The sequence below is a fragment of the Emydura macquarii genome, unplaced genomic scaffold (assembly GCF_026122565.2).
Source record: "Emydura macquarii macquarii isolate MOO-44397 ecotype Brisbane River unplaced genomic scaffold, CSIRO-AGI_Emac_v2 contig_306, whole genome shotgun sequence".
Taxonomy (NCBI): Eukaryota; Metazoa; Chordata; order Testudines; family Chelidae; genus Emydura; species Emydura macquarii.
The window spans coordinates 12,259,539-12,272,170 of NW_027130443.1; the positions used below are offsets into that span (position 1 = coordinate 12,259,539).

The 12,632-nt window shown below is 39.0% G+C and overlaps 1 protein-coding gene across 5 annotated transcripts in view; it reads left to right on the forward strand.

Moving 5' to 3' along the window:
• GNG7 (G protein subunit gamma 7) overlaps nt 1-12,632 on the forward strand; it is a 118,220-nt gene that overhangs the window by 73,386 nt on the left and 32,202 nt on the right. For 2 of the 5 annotated variants that reach the window (XR_010921990.1, XM_067559726.1), the window contains exon 3: nt 2,740-2,756. The exons of 2 other annotated variants lie outside the window; for them this stretch is intronic. The gene's annotated coding sequence lies outside the window, so the exon portion shown is untranslated. Of the gene's footprint in view, nt 1-2,568; nt 2,660-2,739; nt 2,757-12,632 lie in introns of all 5 variants that reach the window. One more of the 5 variants, XM_067559744.1, reaches the window with a different exon arrangement.

Below are 12,632 nucleotides of genomic sequence, written 5' to 3' on the forward strand. Positions count from 1 at the left end.
ATTCAGCTTTGTCCTTTCACTCAAGTGAAAAGCAATGCTTTGCTTTTGCACTTCCTCCTCCTCCCCTCTCTGGGTGGATAGAGCTGAGGACAAGAACAGTAAACTGAACTCACCGTGTGGGCAGTGATATGCTGTGGGAGGGTTCCCCGACCTCACACCCTCAGCAGTGATGCAGCCTATTGACGTAGTTCTCCTGCATTAAAGTGACTGTTGCCTAGCTGCCTCATTGAGTCTGTCTTTTTTGTTTTAATGTTCAAGTACAGAGCTGTGAAAAACCCACATGCTTTTTTATCCTCTGAAGCTGTGTTGGCTAAATGCCTGAAAAACATTCTCTAGCAGTTGTGGAAAGAATCCCATTAATTTTTACAAATATTTTTGTTTCCCCTTCCCCACCCTTCTCTTCTGAGATTTACAATAGTTCTGCAGAGGCTGAGTAATCTTGATCAACTAACTTCAGTGCTGCAAATTAAATTTGACACTGAACCACAGAGACATTAAACCTGTATCTTGCTGTTTTTACCTGTTGTTGTTATACATTTCCCTTATCTTCAGCTGCCCTCAACTAGCTGAATTGTTCAAACTGGTCCTCATGAAATGAACATGTGCTCTTCCTTGAGAGTGGAGTGCAGAGGGTTTAAAGATATTGAGTACTGGTGCTTGTACCTGACACTGCTGGTTGTTTCATATTTTTGTGCATTAGATTTTAAGATACAACCTGTAGGATGGTGGGTGAGATTATTTTATCAAAATTATTTTAAAATTCCTGAAAAAATGCTGGACTACCCATATCTTGTATTTTTATAACCATAGGTGTTGATTGTATTTTCCATCAGCTGTAAGAACAAAGAGTGCTTTACATTAGTTGTAATCTTTTTGGCAGATGATGGTGATAGTATTTAATCTTCAGCTGGAAAAATGCATTGGTAACTTTTGCCTTGCTCTTCCAGATGAACTTCAGTAGCCAGTGATGATCATGCTCATTTGTCTTGGAATATTACAAAGCTAGGTGAATTATGGGGGGAATTCATGCCTTCCTCAGCAATTTATCCTATATTGGTTGCTATTAGACACACTATTCTAGTAAATGGACCATTGATTGTCTTCAGTCTGTCATTTTGCTACACTGTAACAACTGCGAAATTCTGTTCCAGGGGATAGAAACCTGTTTGTTTTTGTCCTTTTTAACAAGTTAAATAAGTAACTTTAAATTGCAAGGATGCAAATTGTAGATTAAAGGGACACGGCCAGGTCAAACTTGGCCTCAGATTTTTTTCTTCTAAAATAAGGTGGGGGTTTTTTGCAAAGCCTACGGCAAATAGAAATCTTTCCATAACACATTTTAAATTGAAAAGGTTTTTTAATTGACACTTGTGCAGTGTGTGCAACCTAAACATTGCAGAATACAGCTAGTGCATCAGAATGTGCAGCGTAGATGAAACTGACCAGTTAGATTTTTCCTAAATCAGTTGGACTATTTATTTAAAAAAGACAGGTAAAAAATGATGGAAAAGGTAAATTAGATGTTTTAATGTAAGATGCATGTATAAGGATGTACAATAACATGTACTTTTTAAATGTGTCCTTAAAATGAGCAATTAAATCCATGTGACAAAGGGCAACTCTAGTGGAGGGTTTAATGTCAGGCCTAATAAAATCTTCACAATTAAAGGCCATGCATGGAGTATTGAACTTGCTCTTGCACCTGCAGCAAGGTAGCAAGCTAAGGTCTGCCAGTTAATACTGGCATGTTTCTTAAATGTATTTTGTGTAAATGATTTGAATAGACTGGTAAAATTCCATTAATCCCTTCTAGGTGAGCTTATCATGTGATATGAATTTCCTGTTGCCTTGGTTGCCCCCACCACTCAGTGTAATAAACCAGCATGCCAGAAAATCAGGTTGGCTCCTGTAATAATGTCCCTGTCACTTGTTCCATTTTAGATTAATTTGCTTGATAGGGAGGTTATGGTTTTCCAGCTTTCAGCTTGCTCCAGGTTCTCTGCTAGTCCTTTTTTAAAACTAGAGCCCAAAATTGGGAGTTAAACAAAGCTTTTTAGTTTGCAGAGGTAGCTGAAGTATTCGATGTTGACAAATGGAAATTTCAGGTCTAAAACTTTTGCTTAGAAATTGTAGTACAATCTCATTAAGAATCTTTAATGCCATACAAAGCCAACTGAGTTTGCTTAAATATTTTACTCGGCACTATGGGTAAATAAACTTAATTCATTCTTGTCCCCCTTGTGTTTTAAAAACTATGAAATAAAATAAATTTTTGAAAAGACTGACTCCTTAAAGAATGCTGGTTATGTGAAAAATGCACAGAACTACAGAGCCATGCTGGTTACGTCCTTTATCTGCCCCCTTATCCCTGCCAACATGGAGTGCCTCCAGCACAGGCTCTGGTGTACGCCCAAATACCTTTTGGCCCTTGTATGTCCCATTGCTGTCTTCAGCTTTAGTCATCACTGCTGTCATTTTGACTTTTAGCCCCTGGCTAAAAAGTGATTTACTGAATGGTGAACAACTGAAGTAACCCTTCTTCATAGAAGTTGTATTTTGTGCCATCAGATACTGTTGAGTGCTTTAACCTCGGGGACTTCAGTATTCAGTATTGCAGACGGCATCATTTTGCAACATTTTGAGTTCTGTCTTTAACGCGGTAAGAGTGAACACAAGATGCTAACCAGTTCTGTATGATCATTTCAACATAACACTTATGTCCAATGTTTTTTCTTTCAGGAAAGAAGTGGGGAAAGGTATGTACACACTGACCATTTTGAGCCCTTTTCTTAAAACCCATATAACTAAAGTTGGTATGTTATGGTGTGCCATGCATGTGTGCCTGATAGGAATGGTTTCTGGTCTGTAGTATAGCAGGGGCCAGGACGCCTACCGAGAGCATAGTAGATTCAGAAAAGGGTGATGTTTATATGGATGAGAATGTGTGCACTTACTGGGGGGAAAAAGAAAAAAGACTTTGGAAAGGATAATCTACCACAGCAAGCTAGTGGCCTAACAGCTTCTATAGTTCTATGTTCCACAGGGCTGTCATGTAATTATGAGAGGCAGGTGGTCTAAGCCAATACTTTGTGCTAAATGTGGCCCACAATGTGGAAAAATTTGAGAGCTCTTGTCCTAGGTGTCTTTGGAAGGTGGCACTAAGTTTACAACAACAACAAAAGTGCTGTACATACCAGAACTCTGACTCATATTAGAGAAACCTAACAACATCCTTGTCTTCCTGGCAAAACAACCAACGTGAAAACGCAAGCATGTCTCTTGCTGGGACACTCGCATACATCATTCTCTGTGGCACAAAACACAGAATTCTAAGGGGATTGGTATTCCTGGTTCATGGAAATATGCCATTCAGAATACTCCCGTGTGGTTTTGAATAAGGTTGCACTATAAAAATTGATTCCTACACCTTGAAACACACACTCTTTTTGCTGGGCTTAGTTGCTACAATTAGTAAAAAGGGGCCAATATATTTGTATTTATACTTGAATAAAGCTTAAATTTCTGTCAATACAGTTGCCAGTTTTCAAAATATAAACCAATGCCCTGCTAGGGCAGTCCATAAAACACAGTACAAATAGGTGATCCTCCACCTCTGCATCACGTTTATAGTGAAATCTAAGGAATTGGCCTTCCAAGTGGGTAGCAGGGGTGAATAGGAACAGCATCATCAGTAATTCGCCTGTGTTAGAATGAAGGAAAGAACCACTGAAACCCCTGAGAGAGGATGTAACAGACCAGAAAAGGTAAATTTATTACAGACGTATTCACTTCATAGTAAAAAACTTTGAGTGTATCTGGATTGGCGGTGGTAGGTTGCTCATCTTTAAATACTGATCATCCTTTGAATAAGATATGACATGGTGTATTCTGTACCTTTTTCAGTATCTATTTTTAGCCATTAATTCATAATTTGCAATCTCTGAAAATGTATTAAGCACACAATCTTCCAGTGTGGTGTCGTGAAATGTTCATGATCTCTTCAGGCCAATAAAGGGGCATATACTATACATTTGTCATGATTTGAATGTTTTGTTCAATAGCACAGAAGCATTTTCTAAAGAAACAAGCTTCCTTAATCAACACAATGTCGAATGCATGCAAATTTGAACCTCCTTCCTTATTCCTAACAAGCAGGACAAAGGTCAAAAGAAAAGCTAACTTGCTTAAGTCTTTTTTAAACAAGATTCTGTGCATTTTACATTCACATTTGTAACATAAGATTGTTATCCACCCCCAGAGATGTAGATAAGCTCAATTATATATAAATAGTTCACAAAAATGCATCTTGCGTAGGAGGACTAGTTAAAATTCAAATGGTAAAACCCTCTAGTATTCCCAGATTGAGTGCGCATTTGAATGCTCCTCTAGATATAAAGATGGTGTGTGTAGTAGGGTGTGGTTGGCATCCTCCACCTATACCAGTGTGTGTTTCTGAAACTGTAGGCATTGATTATGATGCAAAACATACTCATCACAAGCTGCATCAAGGAAACAATATGATAAATGTGAGCTTGCAGCTTTGGAATTAGACCATTGTGTCAGGTTTTACTTAAACCTGAAGTGAATGCAACAAGTAATGCAGAATTAATTTTTTTGGTTCAAACTAGTCACTTGCTAGGCAAAATAGGATCTCAATTTGGTGGGTTTGTAGTAACTTCTTAGGAGAGCTATTTTAAATTTTTGGAACACACTTGAATCCACATCAATCTGTTCTTATGTAAACTTGCTTTGGAGCTGCGGCAGTGGGACATAATTATTTTCAGCAGATTTAAGGATGGGTATGCAAAGTCCAAGGGCTCATCTAAACTTGAAAGTTGTTTGACTAAGGTAGCATATAAAATAGATTTATTGTGGAATAAGTGTCCACCCATGGGGATAATCAGAAACAGTTAATCTGAAATAAATCCATGTTTAGACCAGCTCTTATTAATTACCTCGTTTGCATTTGTAGTGAAAGGCTCACCTTTCCAAGGCTGAGGACAGTCCTTTCTCTGGTAGCTCAATGCAGAGTCGTCAGTAGAAACCATACTGTGCCACTGCAGGATTGGTACTGGGTTGTGACGCTGACATGAGGTCATGCATCAGTATTTCTTACTAAGGACTAGAGAAGTTGGTTGCTGTGACTCCTACAGATGCCTAGACTGGAATATATTTTCTGCAGTGTTTGCCATGTGAATATGTATATTTGAGAGAGGCATATTTCCCAGGAAAAGTAGGGGACTTGCATTGTTTTGGGCCAAGGTGGATAATCTGGTGGTGGTGGTGGCTGTTTTTTAAATCAATCTGCTTGTTTTATTTGAATCAGTTTTTTATTTAGATGAGGTATTTTTCTTAAAAGTAAACCTGTTGGAAAATAAATTTGAAATTATGACAAACCCTGAAAAATGTATTACAACAAAATAATGTAAATGTGCTGCATAAGTGAGTCATCGTCAAATAAGTTAAAGGGTGCTGCTCTTTTATATAAAATGTCAGCTGCGGGGGACGGGGGGGGGGGAAGAGGAGGGCATCTTTACTTTTGAGGTTAACTCAAGCATTGTAAATAATGTCACAATGTCATGTACTGCATTAAGTGTCTGTGTCTTCAGTTGTTACAATGGAGTGAATGCTGGTATTAACATTTTTCCAAATTTAAATACTTTGATTGTCTGAAGTGCAGAAAAGCTTTTATCTTAATTACTTTTGGGTTCAGTTCAGCTAACGGATGTGGAGAGAATACTTTCTTCACTTGGACTAATTCATTCGAAGTTGAGACACCAATCGGGAGTTGAAGAAACAGGAGAGCTCATTTTCCCTCTTCAAATCTAGGAGTAAAAACCAGAAGGGAGAGGAGGAGGTCTACTAATTCTAAGATCTTGGAGGATATGGGGCCAGATTTTCAAAGGCACCTAAAGATGCAGAACAGGGGTCTAGTGGATTTTTTAATGTACCTAAATGTAAGTGCTTTTAAAAATCCCAGTAGGCCTCTATCTGCAGCTTTTGGTACTTAATTACCTTTGAAAATTTGGCCCCTTGGTGAACAGAAACAAACATCTGTTTACTAACTATAGTTAATACTTCCTTGTTTAAATGCAAAACATGTTTTGATAATCTTATGTATCCTGCACACTTCAAGTAGATTTAACTAATAAAAAACAATTTTAAAAGGCCTGTCTTTGTACATTTTTAATTGAATTCCAATTTCCATCCAAATGCAATTTGAAACAAATCCCAAGTAAAATGTATTAAATAAGAAATGTCATTTTCTAACATAATGTAAAAATTAAGAATCTGAATGAATGTATTAAGCTACATAAGAATGGCCATTCTGGGTCAGTGATCAGTGTAGCCCACTGTCCTATCTTCTGACAGTGGCTAATGCCAGATGTTTCAAAGAAAATGAATAGAAAGAACAGGGCAATCATCAAGTGATCTATCCCGTCCTCCAGTCCCATCATCTGGTAGTCAGAGGCTTAGGGACTCTCAGAGGTTCCATCCCTGACCATCTTAGTTAAGAGCCATCGGTGGACTTATCCTCCATGAACTTACCTAATTCTTTTTTGAATCCAGTTACAGTTTTGGCCTTCACAACATTCTCTTGCAATGAGTTCTTCATACAACGCACAGTCAACTGTTGGAAGTACTTCTTTTTGTTTGTTTTTAAGCCTGCTGCCTATTAATTTCATTGGATGACCCCTGGTTTTTGTGTTATAGGAAGGGGTAAATAACACTTCCTTATTTACTTTCTCCACACCAGTCAAGCTTTTATAGGCCTTTGTCATTTCCCCTCTTAGTTGTCTTTTCCAGCTGAAAAGTCCTCATATGGAAGCTGTTCTATACCCATAATCATTTTTATTGCTCTTCTCTGTACCTTTTCCATTTCTAATATCTTTTTTTGAGATGGAGCAACCAGAACTGCACCCAGTAGTCAAAGTGTGGGTGTGCCATGGATTATATGGTGGCATTGATATTCTTTTTCTTATCTATCCCATTCCTAATGTTCTGTTAGCTTTTTTGACTGCTGCTGCTATTGTCACTCCTTGTTTCCTGTCTTTTAACGAGTTACTGATCCATGAGAGGATCTTCGCTCTTATCTCAGGACTGCTAGATTGCTTAAAATAGATTGGTGAGGCATGATTTCTCTTTTAAAAAGCCATGTTGACTCTTCCTCAACAAAATATGTTCATCTGTGTGTCTGATAATTCTGTTATTTACTATAGTTTCAACCAATTTGTCTGGCACTGAAGTTAGGCTCACTGACCCATAATTGCCAGGATCGCCTCTGAAGCCTTTTTAAAAAATTGGCATTACATTAGATATCGTCCAGTCAACTGGTACAGGAGCTGGTTTAAGCAATAGGTTACATACCATAGTTGTTAATTCTGCAATTTCATGTTTAAGTTCCTTCAGAACTCTTGGGTAAATACCATCAGGTCCTAATGACCTATTACCGTTTAATATATCAATTTATTTCCAGGCATATAATTACTTAAATGTGTATAGAAGTGTCAGCAAAAAGTACTAAATTTAGTGCAAAGTCTATATTTGGTTGTAAATAAACATGTGTTAATGGTTACCAACCAATGAGAATGAACCTTTCTTTAACAAAATAAAGTACAAATTGCTGATTTAAATAATTTGATTCCATTCTACCGTGCTTTGGTCACCCTAGTTACTCCTTTCTCTTTTCCCTTTTCTACCTCACCTTATTTTCCCTCTTTCCTGAAACTGAGCACTCACCGGAGTTAGATGCAATGCTGGGAGATATGGGAATAGTGCTAATCTAGAACATCTTGAGTGCTTTCAGGTTAGGTTGGGGGTGGGTGGGAAGGAGAAGGGTAAGGTGATTGATCTGTTTTTGTTTTGTTTTTGTTTTCGGGATAACATCCTGTTAGCTTTTTATCATGCTGCTGCTGGCTGCTGTTCTGTATCTAGTGCTGGATAAAAAGTCTCATTTCTGATCTGCACTACTGTATATGCAGATAAATTGCTGAAGTCTGAAGCATGATATATTATAAAAGTAACTCTCAAACTATACTACTAGTTTATAGGTCAGGTCAACATGGCTATTTCTTCATTTTTAATATTTTTGTGAAACAGGCTACTAAATGGCATCTGTTACAACATAATTTGTCTAAAAGCGTTCTACATAAAACTGGGTGAAGTTTGAATGGACTTATATTCTAGTCTGTACTAGATGATCTTCTAAAATAAGTGCAGCTCTACAAAAATTAGTAAGATGAAGGTTAGCTATTACATGAGGGTTTATTACTTGCTTCTCTCCTTGTAGCCTGTTGTGTAATTTAGCCTCCCTGCCTTTCTAGCCTGAACTCTTTCAAATTAGTTATAACTACCCAGTCCTTAGCTAAACTCTTGAGCTCATTCCAAGCCAAGTGACTTAACTTCCTGTAAAAGAGACAAAAGAAAGCGACCTTCTGCTTCCTATCCCTGCCAAATAGATTCCATGGCCCATGTGGGAGTTGCTCCTTAGTTGCAAATCCTCACATGATGTTGCAGTCATCAGCATTACCGAAAGACCCAGGCTTCCGTGAAAACAGCTACACAGACACTACAGTCACATGCTGCAGTGTAATTACTTTGATGGATGAAACAAGTGCAAAGTAGTCATTGAGTCAATCAAGCTGTATTTTAATCTGGTTTAGGGAACAAGTATCCTCATTTTTACTTGCATGCTTCTGACTTAATTAAGGGATCTTGGCTTCACTGCTGATCTATTTTGAGTCCCTTGTGGGCACCTCATTTTTGCACTCTGCAGACATCCATAATGAAAACAAGGTTAGTATGTAGAGAGAGGGAGTGAGAGCAGCAGTCACAAGACTGATCTCATACCAGTAGGTTTTGTTTTATATAACATGAACAAAGGCATTAGTGCTCACTGTCCTCATGTGATGTGACCACTACAAAAGGTCAAGCACATTTATAGTGAAATTACCAGGAGCTGTCTGTCTATGCATGGGAGTGAAGCAGTTTCAAAATATGAATGAGAAATCTTTTCTGCAGTCAATTTATGCTAGTAATTGAACCTGCAGAGGAGTTAGCATGTGAAAGGTTTTTTAAATTCCTCTGGCAACTTATTGCCAGGCTTCTAGGGCCTCTCGCTCAACCATTCATTTTAAACTTGCTTGTCCATTATTGAAGCAGTCTTAATTGGGGCATGTCAAAACCATCTAGAGGCTAGGGCACTAGACTGAGATTCAGCAGACCTTGATTCTGTTCCCAACTCTGCCACTGACCTGCTGGGTGACCATGGCCAGGTCACTCCCCTCCATGTCCCCTCCCTCCCACCTTTTGTCTTTATTTAAATTGCAAGCTCCTGGGGATAGGGACTGTCATTTATTATGTTTGTAGAATAGTGGAGCCCTGGTATCAGCTGGGGCCTCTAAGCACTGCTGGAATATACATTTGAAAAGAAATCTCTTGGAATGCCTGTCATACCATTAGGGAGAGATGCCAACCACTACTTCTCCTTAAAGATGTCATGGATACTATAAATCTCCAGCCACTTCCAAAGAAATAACTTGCCTAGGAACTGAAGTTTATAGGTGATCTGGTTTTTGGGTGTAGTTAACAAATGCACTTTCCTTCATAGGGGGAAATTACTACTATTATTTTTGCAGTACTAAGGGCCTACAAAGAATGGCACCCCATTGTGCTAGGTGCTGTACAAACAGAGTAGTAGATGGTCCCTGTCCCAAAGAGCCAGCAATCTATACAAGAGAGACATTGGGTGGGGGAAGGGTATAACACAATCAGAACTGCAGGCATTTGTAGCATAAATGCTGCTCTTCTGTGCTTAGTTTTAATTATCTAAGCTTCACTTTTTTCCTGTAAGATCTTAATTTTAACATAGTGCCTGCAGGAGTGTTTTGTTGGCCTGGAGTGGAATAAGCTGTAGGAGGTTTAAGCGTGGATCAAGAGGGAAGCCAGATCTGTTAAGGTGAAAAGAGAGCACATAAAGGAACAAGACTAGATGGATTGAAAAGGATATTTTAATACAACTTGATTGCTGTTGCTGTGTGAACTTTACTGTAGTTGTGATTACTGCTGAGATTGATATCTGATGAGCAAAGGTCGCATCAGAATGATAGCATCATGAATCAAATGTTTATAAGAAACTAACATTGACTTTCTTGCTCTTCGTTTCACTTGGTTAGACTTAGGAGCAATAAAGGTGATAGGCACTACTCAAATGTGTCATTGTGTGGCTCTGCCTTGCTATAGGTAATAAGTCATTGGTGCCCATTCAGTCATCCTGTTCTTCCTTTTTATTTAAGTCTGTAGCAGTTTTAACATGTTTCCCTGCAAAGTGATGTTTCCTCTCTGGCATGCTGGGCACCACTCCTCCATTCGTAACTTCTTTTGGACAGACAACTCTTGAATTAATACTAGAGAAGGTATTTAGATATTTGACTCTGCTACGGGTTGGAATTTTCTAAAACATCAATAGGAAATTATGGGTCCTACTTTTCCGAGTGTAGACAAGACCCAGTCTCTGCTTTATGAAGACTTTTTTTGCCTTTGTAAAGCCCTTTCAGCAGCACAAGTCAGGGAAATAGTGTTAGCAAAAGTAGTATTCCAACAGGGTTTGTTAGAGGTGCTAAGTTTCCCTGCCAGTGTGCACAGAGCGTTAATGATTTCCAGAGCATGCTGGATGCTTAATTCCATCTTGAATCTGTCTTCCTAATTAATAGCTTTAAATAGCACACTCTGCCACCATATGAGATGCTGAATCTACCAGTGATTTCAGTTTGTCTTGACACAGGATCACTGAGGGATTCTCAGGGTTAGGTTAGAAAATGGAAACTGCTCAAACTCTGTTTGAAGTAATTTTAGTTGGTGTCTGGATGTCTTGCCCATGGCTTTGCAACAATGTCTGGTATATTACTTAATCTGTTTTGCAATATTTAACTTCCTTTAGCAACAGACTGCCTTGGCACCCTATTTTCAAGGTCATGGTCTCCTCAGTTCGTGCTTGGTTGTCAGTGGCATAACCGTATTCACAGAGAGAATATTGCTTTTGTCTTTTATTAATTTATTCTTGTGGTTCCCTGGAAGTTAGTATGTTGCTCCACTTGAAAATTGCTTACTTAAGTCTGCACTTTCAGAGAATTCTTTGTGTGCTCTCTTACCTCCCATCTTTGTTGTTGTCTTTGCTTCACATAGACTGGAAAAAAAGCTGGTGTCTACATGTCAAGGGGTGGGGAAGGGTGGGGAGTGCACCCAAAGGGCACATAGGATGTAGGTGTAACTGTTCTGGTTTAAGGTAGAAGTCTCCATTAATCGAGCAATTCATCTTTTTCCTTACTGACTTTTTAGTTTAGTTTGCGGGACTAATTTAACTACCTATGAAATAACCACCTGAAAATTCAGGACTGTCCCGTGTTGCATACAAGGTCAATATTAAAGAAACTGTCAATGTATTTTCACAGCATAGCTCAGTTAATTCAAATAATTCTTTACATGCCTTTTTCTCTCCCCTTTTCTCTCCTTCCCTGAGTCTGCACTCTTTCCTCACAGATCCATTCTTTCCAGTTCCCTTCTCCTCCCCGTCTCTTTTTTCCCAGACTGCCATGCATAGCTTAAGGCTGAATGGGCCCTGAATCTAGCGAAAGAGCTCCATGTCTTGCCAATGCTTCTTCCTCCCCGAGCTGCACGGCAGTCAGACCCAACAGTGTCTACTCTGCACTCCTGACTGGGTGGAGCTGTAGGGATCTGGTTTTAATCCTCCCTGCCATCTGCCAAATAGGAGGAGCAGCAGGGAGCGTGGCATACTGGGAAATGAAGTCCCAAAATCTCACAGGCCACAATTCCTATGCTAGCATTACCTTGGGTAGCAGGGAATAATGGTTGCCACATAGGTGATGCGAGTTGGAGACAGTTAGTTACTTACAGTAACTTACTTACATAGTACCCATCATGTCCCATTAAAATCTGTAACTGCAGTGCATAATGGCATCTGAATCCCTGTGCCTACTCTTCTTGTAGGAAGCACCAAATGCTGAGTGCTCATAGAGTTCTGCTCCGCTTTTTGGCCCTGTAAGCAATCATCTTACTGAAGCTGGACAATAAGACACAAGAACGTAATGACTGGGCAGTAATAGGACTCATCAGTGACATTTGTTCAATGATTTTGGTAATATAACTTGAGGCTGAGCTCTTACACTATTCTAATCAGGCACTGTAGTATGAGAGATGAGGAAAAAAGACCCTTCCTGGATGAGAAATCTAGTTCAAAGACTCTTGAGAAAAGTAATATACTCTAGATGGTCATGTAAATCTGACAGGTCAAAATGAAGTTAGCTTCTGAAAATAGAGGCTGTCAGTATTAGCTGTGTAATATTTGTCCTTTAGAATGTGAAGAAACGTGGGTGTTGCCAAATTAAATCAGATAATCTATGGGCAAATACACACTCTGCATTTAAATTCATAGAAACTTCTTTGTGTGAGAACTCAGCAACTCATCAGTGGTTCAGTAGAGACTGTCGTATCAGACACTTGATTTCAACAAAAAGGTTTTTGTCCTCTGCAGTTAGATTTTCGTCCCACATTTCGTGTGAAGTCCATTCTGATACGTGTTCAGTGCAAGAGAGAAAAGCCCCTTAGGGCTGGGC